We start from the raw sequence: 15,625 nt of genomic DNA, 5'->3' as shown, positions 1-15,625 counted from the left end.
CGAATTCCGAAACAAAAGATTATAAAATTTTCCCCAAAAAGAGCATATTTGGCATATTGAATTTCGGGGACGAAATTTCTTAACTGGGGGAGAATGTGACATCCGTGGCAAAACCGAGTACACCTTAGTACTTACAAACTCGAATAAGCGTTTAACCGCTTATTGCGTAACGAACAAACGAATAACCAAACGGGTCTGGTTATGGTCCGGATATCCCAGGGTGCTATCTATAAGCGATATATGTGACATTCGTGACAAAACGAGGTATACTACATTCATTGCATAATAAGTAAACGATAAATCGGTTAATTCGTAGTGCTTAAACGAGTAACCGACCGATACTAATTATGACCCGTATATATACTGAGGGGTCATATACGAGTTATATATATATATTATAGAGGCTAACATATTGATATTTAGGCCCCAGTACGTTCAAAACTCTTTAAACGAAAAAGGTTTTGTTTATCGATACGCTATAAGCTTAAACGCAATCGTTAATATCAAAACGAGCATTGTAGCATCCGTTAAGCCGAAAAAGATTTATAAAACACTTATATGACATGTTCTAAGCAATCCGTGAAAATATTTTGGAATTTTACAACGATTCAGTACGTTTTTCTTATTTTACAAAACGAAGCTGAAAAACACTCGTTTTCGTGCTGGTTTTCGCACTCGAACTAGTTTTCTTGCGAAAAACCGAACCCGAATTAAATTTTGGACCGAAGTTTACGTGTGGCATGAAAAACGAGGCACCATTGGACCAAAAGAGGCCCAATGGGCTTATATACTTGCGGTCGCCCCCTTACATTATTCTACCAAATATATTACCTTGAAAGCTTCTTGAATAAGCCACCTATTTTATACATTAAACATAAAGACCAGACCTTCTTCAGCTGTGTTCTTCAAGTACAACCAAAGTTTTGAGGTAAACCCTCTAATTTTCATTGATTTCATACTTAATTAAGATAGTTTAAACATGAAAAATTAATCCTTGATTAGTTTTAAACATGTTTAACCATCCAAAAATCATAAAAATCAAGTAAAATCATGTTTTAATGTTAAACATGTTTAAAAACCAGGAACATATACTTTTTTGGTCAAAAACGCGGATTAGAACATGAATATAACGTTTTTACGGTTTGAAAGTTCGGTTTGAACCCAAAACCGAAACCCTGATTATCAAGGCTGTCACATGGATGATTTATGCTTGGTTTGATGTTATATGATATGTAGATACACTGTGATTGCAACCCGAGACCCGGAAAGTCGTTTAAGCTAGCAAAACTCATCGAAAACCGACAATGTAAACCCGTAACACTCGTTTAAGGGCTGTTTAGGTTAAGGTTATGATGTGCATATTATTAGACCTTGAAATTTTTCAGGGACATCAGGGACCATGTCATTGAGTACCTGTTAAAATTTGGTAATTTTTTTGACCATCCGAGAATATTTGGCGAATTTATTATCGAATTGAGACGTTTATTTGGGAAAAATAGCTAAAATACTTCAAAAACTATGAAATTTTTCTGGGAACTCAGATTTAATATACTTTGATCACATATGAATTTTGAGATCATTTGGAGAAGTCTAAGGGTGTTTTGTATATATGTGTTCATGCGAATTTTTATAGCCGAATTTGGTCCGAAAAGAATATTGAACAGGCTTTTTACATTATGGAATTGATACAGGTTGTTTTGGGACATGATTTGAGTATTCAGGAAATTTTGTGGAATTTTTGGAAATTGTTTGGGATAAACAGACGATTTTCAGGCGAAATATAGCTGATAAAATGAATTTTTATAAATTATTAAATCAGTAAAAGTGTTTTTTTCTATAAATTATCCATCTCAATCTAATAGTGATTGAATGCCTGAACACTCAGAGATTCTCGCGAGCCTATATATGTAGATTACACAGTATAGAAATAGAAAGAACTTCCCCCAACCAGTAGTTAAATTATCTCCAATCAAGACCCAATAAGTAGACATTACATTAGTAGTAGAAAGGAATCGGGAAGTCTTGCTTTGACCATTAAAATCAAACATTAAAATCAAATCTTTCTTTTCATTTTGGATTCAAAGATTTCCGATTTCCAATCTTTTACAAAATCCCCAGAACTTAGAATCAACCAAGTATTAACATTCCCCTTATTCTGTTCTGGCTGGGTAAAATTAGGTTGAGTTATATCAGCAGAACAGAATAAGAGATTCCGATTCGTTTGCTGATGAGGCGGCACCCGGATTTGAACTGGGGAAAAAGGATTTGCAGTCCCCCGCCTTACCACTCGGCCATGCCGCCAAAACGATACACAATAGGAGAAATTTTTACCTTTTTTGTTGGATTACTCAATTTTAGTTTATTGTACTTGCATCCCCTTTTGAATCCTTTTTCTAACTAAACTTATCAAAATTAGAAAAAAAACCCTTTTCCCCTTTTGATTGTCCCTTCGATTGATTGTATAGTATCTCAAAACACACAATGCCAAAAAGCTTCCCCTCACTTTTCTATTGAAAAATCAAATGTATATTTTCACTCAAAAAAACCAAAATTTATGACAAACGGGATATTCGTTGACTGAGAATTCGTCAATGATTCTTGGATTTGAATCTAAAATTTGGTTTGCCAAACGACATAAGAAAATACAAATTGATACATACTTGATTTATCCTTTTCTTGATTTATTCTTTTGAATCAAAAATCCTTCTCAATTTCCATTATAACAAAAATGATAAGTATATGTAAACCCCAGAACGGAAATTGTTACACGGGTACTAAATTGGCTATTTAGAGTATGTTGCCTATAAATAAAAAAATGAAGGGAATTTTTTGTAACAAAAAAAGGCCCGGCTGGGTATTGACCGGACCAAAAGGAAAGCAATTCTTACTTTAACTAAACAGTTATGAACGATTTCAAAATTTCAAGTTGAATTGACTAATCCGGTATATTTTCCACGTTTATAGGAGTGCATCCATGTTTCTGCTTTACGAATATGATATTTTTTGGGCATTTCTGATAATATCAAGTCTTATTCCTATTTTGGTATTTTTCATTTCGGGATTTTTAGCTCCGATTAGCAAAGGACCGGAGAAACGTTCTAGTTATGAATCAGGTATAGAACCAATAGGCGACGCTTGGTTACAATTTAGGATCCGCTATTATATGTTTGCTCTAGTTTTTGTTGTTTTTGATGTTGAAACGGTTTTTCTTTATCCATGGGCAATGAGTTTCGATGTATTAGGTGTATCTTTATTTGTAGAAGCTTTAATTTTTGTGCTTATCTTAATTGTTGGTTTACTTTATGCATGGCGAAAGGCAGGAACGAGTTATGATAGAATACGTCTTGCTTATCTCGACGAAATGGGTGGAGTAGCTATCCCCATGCCAAAAATATTTACAATGTTCAGTAGCTTTTCCATGGCTTCCCTTGCATTACCGGGTATGAGTGGTTTTGTTGCAGAAGTGATAGTCTTTTTAGGAATAATTACCAGCCAAAAATATCTTTTAATGCCCAAAATTGCCATCACTTTTGTAATGGCAATTGGAATGAATAATTCCAGAAATATTTTTATAAAAATCTACATATTTTAATTGATAAGTGGCTAAATTTTCATAATTTAATGATTAACGGTTAATTCATTATGCTAATTTAAAGATTAAACAAATTCAGTTTTTATAAAAACCGGCAAGTTCGAGACTAACGAACCTGCGGGAATATCAAAACACCAAGAGTGATCAAAAATCATATTTTTGGACTAATTAAGTAAAAACGAACTTTTCTATGAAAAACCTGGACAATCCGGATAGATTGTGCGCGTTTATTCTTAAATCAAACTGATAAACGGAAACGGACCCCGAGGCTAATCCGGTACCCCAGTATGTGATCCTTCTTTATAACTTAATCATTTTATTAACCAATACATTTACCCAAGCTTATTTTCACATAACTGTTTTCTGAACGCGTAAACGAACAACTTGGCCCAGCTGGGAAAACGGGAATCTGAGCCAAGTTCAGTTTTAAATATTAGACATTAAACAACATCTCAGCCTAAGCCTATTACCACTTTCTGGGCGTACCAGCTATACCCAGATTAGTTATACAGCCCAGTTTAATACTGAGATTATATTAATATTAAAATATTAATATTATTATTAAAATGGACTATAGGGACTAAGTGATAACAAGGGAAACGAACCCCGTGCTGATCTCGCACTGAGTGCCTACAAAACCGTGAGTTTCATGACCCCACTCTTTAAACTATTTTACGAACTTTTGTGGTGGAAAGCATGTTTATACAAGTTATTTATCTAAACACGGATCAGGATATAAAATATCTGAACATTTATATATGAAAAGTCCCTTCAAACATAATGATTGACTACGTGCTGATGAAAGATGATTATTATCGTTGATTGATATATTGAGTGGAGATAATACGAATTGCAAAACATAATGAAATTACACGTGACAACATGTTTATACAAACACGTTATGTAATGTTAAACATAACTAATTTGGGATACAACATGGTCTGTAATGGCCATGGGGATAACGTGGTCTGTGATGATTATGGGGCTGTTGTGGGCAGAAGGGGGGCCACAATAGTAACAAACTAAAGTTGAGTATAGCCTATGAGCCAAGTTCTGCTGCAACTTACTAACTAAAGTTGAGTATGGCCTATGAGCCAAGTTCTGTTGCAACTTACTAAACTAAAATTGAGTATGGCCTATGAGCCAAGTTCTGCTGCAACTTATAAACTAATGTTGAGTATGGCCTATGAGCCAAGTTTTGCTGCAACTTATTAAACGAACTAACTTGATTATGAGATGAATGTTAAGAAAATAATGTGATTATGCGTATTGTGGGCGGATGGGGAGCTACAGTATTTGGTGATACGTGATAAATACTATATGTGTATATGTGTCTATATACATGCTATGTGATTAGCCGTAGGAAATACTATGTGTAGAATATACTAATTATTTGCGTGTACACTATACAATGTTTGAGTTTACTTGGAAACATTGTGGGTGGAAGGGGGACCACAGTGGTTGATGTCGCGGAACCGTTGTGGGCGGAAGGGGGGCCACAGTGGTTGAGTTTATGTGGAACCGTTGTGGGAGAAAGGGGGTCCACAGTGGTTGGTTAAACACGGAAATTGGAAACAGGTAGGACGAACAAACAATCACGATTTTACCAAAATTTCGAATTTATATTATAAACTTACATGTGTGCATATGCACACACAAGGATATGGCTGTGCATATTTATACAACCGTAAATACATATTTTTACATACGCGCGTACATACAAACTATGACTGTATGGTGCGCAGAACTGATTTCGTTAAAACTTATGAAACTCACCAACTATTCGTAGTTGACCTGTTTTGACATGCTTTTCAGGTAATCAGATATGAGAAGTAATTTCCTGTGCGTTACGTGTCTGATTGGTGATTGATGTCTTGGGCATTTGAGTTAGAAGTAAAGTGATTGAAGAACAGGTTAAATTGTATCACCTAGTTTGTAAAAGATGTTAGAACGATGTAATAAATTGTAAATTAGTTAGTAATGTTTCTTTATGAACAATGTATTTGATACCAGTTGTATCTGTTGCATTTCCGTTTTACGCTTCCGCATTTCGCTTAACGGGGTGTGACAGTCTGGCTGAGAAAAAGAAAATTGAAAAGAAAAAGAAGTGGGAAGATGAGCCACTGGAGTTATTGAACAGACTGATGGAAGCAAGAGGGAGGCTAAAAGAGCTGCAAGGCATGAAAAGATCAGAGAAATTAGCCTTTATCTGTCTGAGATTGAAAAAGAAGATCAAGAGAGAGCTGAAGCCTCTAAGACTCTTGTCTCTATGGAAGTAAAACCAGAACCTGTTAACACAAAGATCCATGGGAGGATGAGGAGATGATTAAATTGTTGAAGAAGGTAATGGAAAACAAGGGAATGTCTGGAAATGCCTTTGATATGTTGGGTAAGGGTTAATTAAAAAGGCTGTTTTATGAACAAAAAGATGAATGGGAGAAGCTGGTGCCAAAGGCTGGAATGCCAAGAAGTTTTGAAGCTGGCCCAAGTGGGATGAAGTATGTACCAGGCGGTAGGCTTGGAGATGATAATCTGTTGGAAGTGATAGGTAAATTATTCAGAGAAGGATGAGAAAATCTTCTTCATCTGTATAACATGCCTGCTGAATTGGTGATTGAAATGTACAAGAAGAAATTTGGAGTTATAGGGGCCGCAAAACCAATGAAGTCTATTCCATCAAGGCCCTCAGCTTCAAGAATATCAAGCACCACAACCGGAAATGAGCCAAGAAGAGATGCATCACAAAGACAAGATACGTCACCAACTGATGTGGACCTACCAATTAAACTCTTCTATGACTCAATCTCTCGAACATTGAAAGTGGTAATGAAAAGCAAAGAACTGAGAGAGATTATTTTCAAGGATGACTTTGCTGACTACAAGAAAGAACAACTTGAAGAAATGGCAAGTCTTGAACTGTATGATTATCATGACAGAAACAAAATGGCTGACAGACAACAAAATGAACTATCAAAGTATTTGAAAAATGAAGCTGAAAAGAATTTTCCATTGTTAAATCAAAGGAAGAAGTGGAAGCTGACAGAAAATGTAAAGACAAGGAGAGGAGAATAAGTGATATTAAGCTTGCTGAATTTGGCTACCTATCAAAAGTCATAGACAAGAACCCACTTTCCAACATGAGTACTTGCTTCAGCATGAGAAGAAGAATGACAAGACCAACCACGAAGTGCAGAGGAATGGTAGAATTACTCAGATTGACTACAACAATAATGAAGATCACTAGATTCTTCGCAACTCCGATGGATTGATATTGGGTATTATAAGGAATAATGGAGATCTGACCTTTCTGCATCATGAGGATTTGAGAGACATTATGAACATGATAGTTCCTATCGATCATCCTCATCATCAAAGATTGTCTATCTTCAAAGAAAGGCTAGGATCAGTGATAGTTGATCGAAAACAAGCAACCTACAACGCAAGGAAATGAAGACTTTGTTTTAGTATAGGCCTTGCTTTGTAATGTCTACGTGCAAAATTCTCAATTTGTAATCTTATGATTTTGTTATGTAACCTGAATTTGATTTGATGTGTAATTTTGACTAAGTGTATGTAACCTTAGATGTGTTTTGGGACAGTTGAGGTGTTCCAATCTAGGGGGAGATTGGTGGGTCAAAGATTTGACATGACATGACATAAAGAAGATTGGAATCTTCTCAACACTCCCTAAATATGGCTAAGTATGGATACTGAGCACACAGACTTTCCAGCAATGTTTACTTATCCTAGCAATGTATTTTTCTCTCCGAGCAAGGTTATCTTCTAGAAATCTTCTTAAGTGTCAATCCGAGCAGGGTTCACTTTGTCTAGTAGGGTTTTCCTCCAAGCCAAGCAAGGTTTAGCCAAGAGTGTGCTTGGAAATAAACCTTGCTTGGCTTGGAGGAAAACCCTGCTAGACAAAGTGAACCCTGAAGTAAGTAATTTGGGATTTGTAGCAAGGTTTATGATCAATAAACAATGGTCCAAGCAAGCCTAAAGTAAGTTGATCATGGATTATTTTAAGGACTTTCCAAGTATGGTTCAACTTCGGGAAAGCTACAGTGCTCATAGCACACTCAACAGTGCTACTAGCACACTTGGAGTTTGTTAAACAAGTTAGTTTTTTAACAAAGAGTTGAAGGGATCCTAAAGGATAAGTTTGCTCGTAGGATCATAACGAGAAAATTTTGCTATTGTCAAGAAGATTGAAGTCTGCTAGGTGAGTGCTTTCTACGGAAAATACTCTAAGTAAAGTCTACCCGGAGAACTGTTCACAAGCACACTTCAAGGTTACCAGGTCTACTCGATGAAGACAAAAGACACAAAGTCTACGCGGAAGACCTGTTTTTACACTTAAAATGTTTTTGTATATGTTTTATGATTATGTGCCAATCATTAGGGTTTCTATAAGGCAGGAAAGCTGTCAGGTGGTAGCAGACCTATAAATAGAATATTTTAGGGCAAGCCTAACACGGATTTTAGCAATTTTACACTTTTCAGAACTAGCGATTATTCCTGAGTGTGACGGCTGTCCTAAGATTTTACGGATAAAACATGCCTTACAGAAACCCTAATTGATTTGCATTTGTATGAACCTTTCTATAAATGGAAATCTTTTGAGTTAATGTTTGTGTTTGTTACATTTAGTAATCTTTAAGCAACAATATTGTGTGTTAGTGTTTCAACCGTTAACATACTTTTGTTCTTACTCAAACTAGCAAGGTCGTTAGCCCTCTTGTCGACACATTTATTGTGTGGGTTGCGACATTAATATTGAGTGATTGTGTAATCATACGTGACCGACAATCTCCTTGTCCACCTGCTCCTTTCCATTGACCGTAAGTTCCTCGACGACTCCTCCTCAAGTCGCCTTCTGAATCATGGGCTTGTTGCGTTCCCCTGCACCGCTCCTCGTTATCTCGGCCTTCATGAATCCCTTTGGTTTTGCTCAGTATTATTCGGAAGTGTACCTGGAGGCCTCTCATTTAATTGACTCACTATCTCTCCCATCTGGCGCTCGAGATTCTAAATTGACGCTCCCTGATTTCTCATGAATGACTCGTGCTCACGGAGTTTCTCTTGGGTCTATTTGTAATGGGAATCCTCTCGTGTCATGAGGTGTGACAACATCTGTGTCTATTGTGCCATCATCTCCGCTAAAGTGGGTTTCTTCTCTCCATCACTTGCTCCTTCACCGGAATACCAGAATAGACAAAGACGCTGTTGGAAGCCGGTTTGATTTTCGTTACTCCAGTTGGAATTTTTATTGTTTCTCCACCTCGAGTTAAATGAATTGAGCGAGTTTTGATTTCGGTTTGAATTACTCACGTATTCTAGTGCCTCCTCATGGCAACTTACGGGACACTTCACGATATCATGCCCCCCCTTTACAAATATCGCACAACTTACTCTTCACTTGCAAGTCCTTCACAATCTTCGATAATGCCTCAACCTGTGCCATAAGTGCGGTGTTCGTGTTGACCGAATGCATGCCACGTGATATCGATTCGACTATTTCGGTATTCTTGGCGGGTGGTTGTTGGTGTCCATTAATGCGTTGAAAAAGACTATTCACTTATCGGTATCCTTCGTCATCAACAAGTTAACTCCCGTAGTCGTGTCTAGCATGCTCTGTGTCGCGTATGTCACCTCATTATAGAATTTCTCAACAACTGCCCAGTCTTGCAAACCATGGTTTGGACATAAAAATAGCAGATTTTTGAATCTTTCCCATGCCTCGTAGAAAGTATCGGTGTCCTCCATCAGGAAAGAATGAATCTTGTTTCGCAAACGAGCGGCCTTAGCCGAAGGATCGTATTTTTAGAGGAATTGGGTTTGCATGGAGGCCAAGTAGCTATAGACCACTGTTGTAGGCATTGAAGCCACAAGCTCGCATGATCAACGAGAGAGAATTGTAGGTTCCGGACGGATCTTACACAGGATATCGCTATCTACGTAGGTGCGGAATCCCTGCGTAGGTAGTTACGAGCGTAGAATACGTAAAACAATCACACGCGATACAAACGAACACGTTATATATTATAACTTGAAACACATCTATTACAGACTCTCGGCACGTTCACTGAACTCAACAACTGACTCCTCTCTCATTTTTTAAACAATCCGTCGGCTACAGTATATATAGACACGACAACTTCGCTGTGACACCCGGTAATTTCCCAATCCCATAAACCAAGTAATCAACCTAATTATTAGGTAATTATGTTATATGCGCCCTGCGCGAGCGCGCCAAGTTAGAATCAGCGCGTGCATATGTTATATGCGCCCTGCGCGAGCGCGCCAAGTTAGAATCAGCGCGTGCATATGTTATATGCGCCCTGCGCGAGCGCGCCATGTTAGGACCAGCGCGGGCATATGTTATATGCGCCATGCGCGAATGTTTTGGCTTTATGTTTTCATATAACTTAGCTTTATGTCGTGTCTAATGGATTGACCGCCCTGCTTGATGCTAAGGCGGGTGCATCCCAAATCATTTATGCGCGTGCGGAAAGGGGGCTAACCTCCCCGCATGGCGGGAACATTGAGAGCTAGTTTGTCTGAAGCTCCAGGATGGAATTGACTTCAACATAACTGATCACTATGTTGAAATACCAAGACCTCATGGAAAATCTACAAATGAAACTCAACGTCCCTGACTGCGAGAAGGTTACGCACCTACCCGCAGCAAAGAAACAGCCTACACGCAGAAGGCTATACGCGCAAGGCTACACGCACAAAACACTTAGTCTATTTTTCAAATGTAAGGGGATTACCCCGCCCAGAAGGAACCAGTAGCGTGTTTCAGATATTTTTACCTTTTGACTACACACTGACAACAGTACTAGGAAAAGTATACTGTAACACGAAATGTCAGCTGTCAGCCGTACCTACTCCCACCAACCACAGTCCTGCATGTCCTGTCAAAATCAATCAGAATCTTTTTAACCACTCCCTAGGACTATCACCCCCATCCCTGAATAAATAATAATAAATCCCATACTTTGTCATCATTACACCTAGATATGATAAGATTTTAATCCCCTAAATCAAGGGATTGTGTTCCCTTGAATTTGCCTATAAATATGTATCAATCCTTGAATAAAACATCACACAAACACACCCCAAACTCTCTTAAATCTGTAATTCTCTCCCAAACATCCGTTTCCATTTCCGTTTCCATCACTAGGTAAGCCGAAACCTTAGTCTTGAGATTACTTTTCTAACCAGCCTTTATATTCTTCGATTTCTTGATCTTAATATACATATTTCTTGTTATTTAATCATATTTTAGACTTCCAATTTCGAGGCTAACACCAAGGAACCCGAATCTCGTTTAATCTAAACCACTACTTAACAAGATTCACAGGTGAGTCTCACAGCCCCTATTTTAACTGTTTTTAAACTGTTTCGGGGCGAGTGACACGTCTTAAATTTATGTTTTATCATGGTATGTTACAAGCAATGCAAACGATTCTGTACAAAATGTATATTTTGGTTTTCAATGTGAGTGCGCAAGATACGAGTAAGTGATCACTTTAACATTGGAACTCTAAGGGTAGGGACTACTGTGTTTGATCAACCCACTCGTAGGGGTCGCACCCCTTGCAAAGACGAGTGCCTAGTATGTCACGGGGTAGTACTATGGGATTGAGCCCGCTCGTAGAGGTCGCACCTCTTACAAAAACGAGCGCCTTGTTTTCCGGCACAACGTCCGCGCGTAACCCGCGGGACGGTATATCTAAATTGTTGTAGTGGCAGCGCCACGGTTTTCAGGAATGTCTGCGCGTTACCCGCGGGACGGTTTTATCAAGCATATGTTTAAACAATGTTATCAGAAATATGTTCCAATATGGCTTTATCAAGATTATGTTGCAATACGATTTATCAAGTCACCAAAACTTGTGAACTCACTCAGTTTATACTGATTCAAATGTTTTTACGTGTCTTTCAGGTGATAGGTAAGTAGCGCAAGGAGTCACACATACAGCACTTCACGCAGAACATCTATAAAACTAGCTTTTTGGAAGATTTTAGTTCTATCCCTTCCACACGCGCGGTTGTTCCCGCCGTGTGAGGGGATATGGCGCGGAAATCTTCAATGATTTTCATACTTGGATGTTTTTATGTAATTCTAAACAATGTAATGTATTTTGTACTAGACATTTCATGCGCAATGGAAATTTTATTTTTCTTGAATGTTTGCAATGACCCGTGCTTGACTATCAATCCCCACTCGCGCGCGCCCGGCTGTTTCCGCCGTTTAGGGCCGGGTGTGACAGATTGGTATCAGAGCACTGGTTATAGCGAACTAGGAAAAAGAGTTATAACCTAGACTATAACCGTAGGGGAATCGCATGAAATATTTTTCAAAGAAAATATTTTTCAAAAGAAAAACTACACGCACACTTAGGAACACGGGTCACAGTGTCTAGTGAATAAGGATAAGAACATTATGTGCTCAGGGTACATGCGCTAAGATTGATATATTTTCTTTTTAAGAAAAGCGAGAATGCCTCCAACCAGAGCCAAGGGAATTACCATGACACCCGAAGAACTCGCAGAAATAATCGCGCAGGCGATCGCGACACATGAGGCCAGCAAGGCCGAATCAAGTCAGGGTCGTCAGGAGACCGAAACCCCAGAACCCGAATCAGGAGCTTTGGACAAAGGATGCTCCTATAAGACGTTCATGGCATGTAAGCCTTGGCCATTCAAGGGCACCGAAGGGGCCATTGGGCTCTACAACTGGATCGACAAGATGGAGACAGTTCTCTCCATTAGCGGATGTAGTGAAAATCAAAAGGGCCTCTACGCGACCTGCATGTTTCAAGAAGCAGCCTCGTCTTGGTGGAAGCTTCAAATGAAAACATTAGGGCGAGATGTTGCTCTCCACAAGACCTGGGAGGAGCTGAAGGAGATGATGATGAAAAAGTTCTGCTCTCGCGCCGAAATTCAGAGTCTGCAGCAGGAATTTTGGAACCACACAATGGTAGGAACTGATATCGACGCCTACAACAACCGATTCAATGAACTTTGCCAGATGGTGCCGGATATGGCAAACACGGAGGAAAAGAAGATAGAGAGGTATATCTTTGGGTTACCTCATGTTATCAGAATTCCGCTCAATGCCGCAGCGCCTCCAACCTTTGATGAGGCAGTAGCACGGGCCATCACTCTTACCAGAGATACGGTCCGTGCGGGCACGTTGACCTTGCGCGGGAACGAGCAGCGAATCTCTGACCCCAAGAGGAAATGGAACTCTCACCACCGAGGGCCCGACTCCAAGCAGCCACCATTCAAGAAACAGGAGAGCGCAAGGGCTTACGCGATACAAGCCTTGGAGCCACCACGAAAAGTGTACAACGGGCCTCACCCATGGTGCAGCAGATGCAAGTACCACCACGAGGGTGAATGCGCAAGCCTTGTGTGCGCCAAATGTAACAAGCCAGGGCACAAGACAATGAATTGCCGTACCCAAGAAACTGGGGGAAGCGACAACTGCTATGCATGTGGGAAGCCAGGTCATTTCAGTCGGGATTGCCCGCAGAAGAGAAACCAAGCTCGCGGGAGAGCCTTTGTGATTGGCGCGGGCGAAGCCAAAGAAGAACCGAATGTAGTAACTGGTACGTTTCTACTTAACGACCATTTTGCATCTGTCTTATTTGATACTGGCGCTGACCTAAGTTTTATATCCACTGAGTTTAAAAACTCCTTAGGCCTAGCAACCAGTAGGCTAGACACGCCTTATATATAGAACTAGCCAATGGTAGACAGATACGCGCGAACGAGAGGACTGAGCAATGTGTATTGGTCATGGGAGGTCACGGATTCACTGTTAACTTATTGCCAATAGACTTGGGAAGTTTTGACATTGTGGTAGGCATGGATTGGTTAGTCGAAAACCACGCGGAAGTTATTTGCCATGAGAAGCAGGTTCGGATCCCGCTGTTGAGCGGGGAAACCTTGGTAATTCAAGGGGAAAGAAGTGGAGTTGCGACAAAACTCATTTCGTGTCTAAAGGCGCGCAAGTGCCTAAGGAAAGGATGCTACGCCTTCCTGGCGCACGTAGTAGAGAAGAAAGGGGATGAGCGGAAGGTTGAAGACTTACCAGTGGTGCGCGAATTCCCAGAAGTTTTTCCTGAAGATTTGCCCGGATTACCACCGCCGCGACAAGTCGAGTTTCGAATCGACTTGGTCCCAGGAGCTGCGCCAGTAGCTCGAGCACCCTATCGACTAGCTCCATCTGAGATGCAAGAGCTATCCAATCAGTTGCAGGAACTATTGGATAAGGGTTTCATACGCCCAAGCTTTTCACCTTGGGGAGCTCCAGTGCTTTTTGTAAAGAAGAAGGATGGTTCGTTCAGAATGTGTATTGACTACAGGGAACTGAACAAACTGACGGTCAAGAATCGGTACCCCTTACCAAGGATTGATGACTTATTTGATCAGTTGCAGGGATCCAGTTATTATTCGAAGATAGATCTACGGTCAGGATACCACCAACTTAGGGTCCATGAGGAAGACGTGCCGAAGACAGCCTTCCGAACTAGATACGGCCATTATGAGTTCTCAGTGATGCCTTTCGGCTAACTAATGCGCCGGCTGTATTCATGGATCTGATGAACCGTGTGTGCAAACCGTACTTGGATAAGTTCGTGATTGTGTTTATAGATGATATTATGATTTACTCCCGGACCAAAGCTGAGCATGAACAACACCTGAGATTAATTTTGGAGTTACTGAAGAAAGAAAAGTTTTATGCCAAGTTTTCTAAATGTGAGTTTTGGCTTAGAGAAGTTCACTTTCTCGGTCACGTTGTAAACGAGAAAGGAATACACGTCGACCCCTCCAAGGTCAAAGCCATCGAAAATTGGGAAGCGCCAAAAACACCAACTGAGGTGAGGCAATTCCTAGGACTGGCTGGCTACTATCGACGCTTCATTGAGAACTTCTCCAAGATAGCTTTACCTCTGACCGCGCTAACCCAGAAAGATAAGAAGTTTGATTGGGGCGAAAACCAGGAAGCAGCGTTTCAAATGTTAAAGCAGAAGCTATGTAGTGCGCCAATTTTGTCTCTGCCCGAGGGGACGGATGATATCGTCGTCTACTGTGACGCTTCACATCAAGGACTCGGATGTGTCCTTATGCAGAGAAACAAAGTCATAGCGTATGCCTCTCGTCAGCTCAAGGCCAATGAAAGGAACTATACCACTCACGATCTGGAACTTGGAGCAGTTGTTTTCACGCTAAAGATTTGCCGCCATTACCTTTATGGTACAAAGTGTTTGATTTTTACGGATCACAAGAGCCTTCAACACATATTTGATCAGAAGGATTTAAACATGAGGCAACGAAGATGGGTTGAGTTATTGAATGATTATGATTGTGAAATAAAGTATCATCCTGGAAAGGCGAATGTGGTAGCGGACGCTCTAAGTAGGAAAGAGCGAGCAAGGACGCTACGAGTTAAGGCTCTAAGATTGACCATTCACGCAGATCTCACTACCCGCATCCGAGAAGCTTAACAAGAAGCCTTGAAATCAGAGTTTGTCAAGAACGAATCCCTTGGGGGTATGGTTAAGGATTTGGAACTCAAAGAGAATGACACTCGATATTTTGCTAACCGCTTATGGGTCCATCTCAAGGGAGGATTGCGCGAGCAAGTGTTAAACGAAGCTCACAAAACGCGGTATTCTGTACATCCTGGCGCAGACAAGATGTACCAAGATGTTAAAGCGCTGTACTGGTGGACCAATCTTAAGGGCGCCATCGCGACGTATGTCAGTAAGTGCCTGACGTGTTCAAAGGTGAAGGCTGAGTACCAGAAACCGTCGGGGTTGCTTCAACAGCCAGAAATCCCCATGTGGAAGTGGGAACAAATCTCCATGGACTTCATTACCAAACTGCCAAGGACACCCGGGGGTTACAACACGATTTGGGTTATTGTGGACCGGCTAACTAAGTCAGCACACTTCCTGCCGATCAAGGAAACCGATAAGATGGAAAAGTTAGCCCGATTGTATATTCGAGAAG

At 40.3% G+C, this 15,625-nt stretch overlaps 1 non-coding gene across 1 annotated transcript; it reads right to left on the bottom strand.

The window, feature by feature from the left end:
* Nucleotides 1–2,230: 2,230 nt before the first annotated feature.
* On the bottom strand, nt 2,231–2,301 carry TRNAC-GCA (transfer RNA cysteine (anticodon GCA)). The gene has a single exon. It is a non-coding gene; the product is annotated as a tRNA-Cys (tRNA).
* Between the last annotated feature and the right edge of the window lie 13,324 nt (nt 2,302–15,625).

This window comes from Bidens hawaiensis, unplaced genomic scaffold (genome assembly GCF_021521415.1).
Source record: "Bidens hawaiensis isolate Kalapana, Puna unplaced genomic scaffold, B.hawaiensis_p1.1 tig00004124_1, whole genome shotgun sequence".
Taxonomy (NCBI): domain Eukaryota; kingdom Viridiplantae; phylum Streptophyta; class Magnoliopsida; order Asterales; family Asteraceae; genus Bidens; species Bidens hawaiensis.
This window is presented reverse-complemented; position numbering and strand designations above follow the sequence as displayed.